Source organism: Thermobia domestica, chromosome 15 (genome assembly GCF_964235325.1).
Source record: "Thermobia domestica chromosome 15, izTheDome1.hap1.1, whole genome shotgun sequence".
Lineage (NCBI taxonomy): Eukaryota > Metazoa > Arthropoda > Insecta > Zygentoma > Lepismatidae > Thermobia > Thermobia domestica.
The window spans coordinates 160,858,671-160,861,692 of NC_137468.1; the positions used below are offsets into that span (position 1 = coordinate 160,858,671).

The following is a 3,022-nucleotide window of genomic DNA, read 5'->3' on the forward strand; positions in this document are numbered from 1 at the left end:
TATCAGTGATTGTGCAGGATAATAATTTCACAGAGTAATACACATCAATATCAGAGGACGGTATCGCAAGTACCATTCGATGGGTAAACAAAGATTCTTCTAATAAACGTAACTGGGCTTCCAACACATCGTAGGGAACTAAAGTTGGGTCTAATTTTCCCAAGCGGCAACTTTGAACAGCTGTTTCATATTTTTGTAATTCTACCATCTTTAAAATATGCATAGCTAATTGATATATCTCGCCCAAAAGCGAAAAAAGTTGAAGTTGATTTCTATCAGAAAGGCTTTGCAATGATTTAGCTAAAATTTTGGATTGGTCAAGTAGCGTTTTCGAAAATACTTCCATCTTTTGAAAATTCTGGCTTAATTTTGATTGAAATTTTTTAGAGTTCCGTAGAAGCATTATGAATATAAATAGAATTATGTAGTAATTGCTGACGAAGCTGTAAAACCGTTTCTTCCAATTTATCCTGTTTTTTCTGATAGGATGATAATTGACCTTGCGTAGCTACACCACAACAATAGGAAAAAAGATTTCCTACAAATCCTAATAAGGCACGTTTAGAACGAGAATCTTCCTTATGAATATACGGTTCGTTGATAGTCAACAAGTTGTTTGCTAGGTGAGAATGTAGGGCATCCAAAGATGAGGCTAGACTACATGTCTGTATCGGGTAAGAGGAATTATCGGCACAATGTAAGTCTTTAAACATAGATGAACCAGGAATAGCCTGCGGAAATTCAAAACTTACATTTAAAAAAAGTGGGGCTGAGTGTTGATAAAGAACTTGCCCATGCAGTTCATTAAAATAGAATCCACTCGATATGGATACCTCTAAGTTTGATGAAACATATGCTACAAAGAAGCACAGGATCATCTGAAAGTATAATACATAGAAACATACAAAATATAAAAACAAAAGAAAACTATTCCCTTAAAATTACAATAATAATACAGTATAAATGCATAATTATAAAAAATCTACAATGTTTTCTCTTAAATAAGCTAAATCCAAGTTCGTTAGTGAAATAAAATACACCTGTTTAAAAAAATACTTGAAAAAAATAAGTTTTTTTTCAATAAACTGACATAAATGTCTCAAATCTTTATTATTATTATTATTATTATTATTATTATTATTATTATTATTATTATTATTATTATTATTATTATTATGTATTATTATTATTATTATTATTATTATTATTATTCCCTCTCTTCACAGTAAATACGTAATTATTAAGTATCGAAGTCACACTAAATAGTATCAAACAACAAGCATCCAATGTAAAATATAATAAAATATAAAATCATGTCATAATTCAGGTAAAGTAAATATATTAAGAATCCTAGGATTAGTCATGTCCATGAAAAATCAAAATTAGTAAAAGAAATCACAATAGGGATTTTTGAGCTCATAACTATGTAAATAATGTATTCTGAATAAATAACAGTAGTTCAGGTAGATAAAGTATCAAAGATACAAAATCCATTTAATTGCAGATGGTATTGGCAATTCACAAATTAGGCGTTAAGTCAAAAAATAGTCAAATTAGGGAATAAATATTATCCAATGTAATACTATCAATATGTCAAATATTAGTTCATATGCGCATATGGAAAGAAAAAAAATCCCAAATAATCAATTATGGATGGCAATTCCATAGTTGAAGGGAAAACGTCTAACAGAGATTAGATGTAAATTATCTCAGCGAGAGAAAAATAAACACATAGTCTAATCAAGGCTTTTTTTAACGGAGATATTCCCGTTATATGTCTTATCTAGAATAAACTAAGCAGACTTATATTCAGTCATAGGAAAATAGATGCAAATATTGTCATAATAGAGATCTTTGTTGTCTTTGTCAAAAACGCAGAAAACAATTCGGTCAAAATCAGCTAAATTTTTCTCCAAAACATTTCGTACTGTTGACAAAGCAATCTTCACAGCTTCAGTTTTGTCAAAATGAAATGCGCCTGTTCCTAAACATGGGATACTCAAAGTTCTATAATTGTTTTCGATAGCTCGCTGACAACAGTTAACATAACATTGACGTAAAATACGCTTATTGTTATCTCTTGGCGCACATGTAAATAAAACAATATCTGCTGGCAAATTGAAACCAGGAGAAATTTTAACCTCACCAGGTTTCAAAGAACCCAGTTTTACACAAACTTCTCGTAATTGTGGCCCGGCTGCAAAATGCAAAGCACCGTCCACTCCTGAAAGAGGTGTTAAAGTTTCATTTGCAGCATTAACGACTGCATCACACTTCAGTGTGGCAATATTTCCATGATAAATACTAATTTTATCGTTAATTTCCTCATTATAATTATACAACGGTTTTTTCATCGGAAATCTATATTTCATTTGAGTAATAGTTGGTAACTTTAACACGTCGACCACAGCAAAACTTTCAGTAAATGGTTCAGATTCTATTGTTAATGCAGCATGATTAGATCAATTGGGTCGTTGATCTTCTGAGTCAGGAACACAATTACTTGCATGAAACACTTCTTCATCTTCTTCGTTCTGTGTGACATCTGGGTAATAGCGCTTCAATCGTGTAATGGCTATCGATTCGATCTTTTCCCTGCCTTTCGAAGTTTTATATTTAACAAAATAAGAATTAGCGTTGTCCTTTCCAACAACAATTGCTGGACCAAAGAAAACTCCTGAAAATGCTCTGGCGTGGCCACGACGACTAGTTGGATCATAAATCCACACACGTTGACCCTCATTATACGTCACTGTTGTATGATGTTTCTCGTAGGACTTTTGTGATGTCCGAAACCTGTCAAATAATTTATCCTTGCCTTCTCTCTGATATCGTGAAGAGTTATTAAACGTTCCTCGTTGGAAATATGAAAACAAGGTCCATTTATAATCGCCTGATGTTCTAAGTATGGTTCAAATCCATGAAGAAGATAAAATGGACTGTAAGACGTGGATTGATTCACGGTCACATTTTGAGAAAAGGTCACAGCAGAAACATGCTCTACCCAACTTCCATGGTTCAT

General features: G+C 32.3%; 1 pseudogene; it reads right to left on the reverse strand.

Moving 5' to 3' along the window:
• Nucleotides 1–1,793: 1,793 nt before the first annotated feature.
• LOC145671689 (macro domain-containing protein RSc0334 pseudogene) lies at nucleotides 1,794–2,372 on the reverse strand (annotated as a pseudogene).
• Between the last annotated feature and the right edge of the window lie 650 nt (nucleotides 2,373–3,022).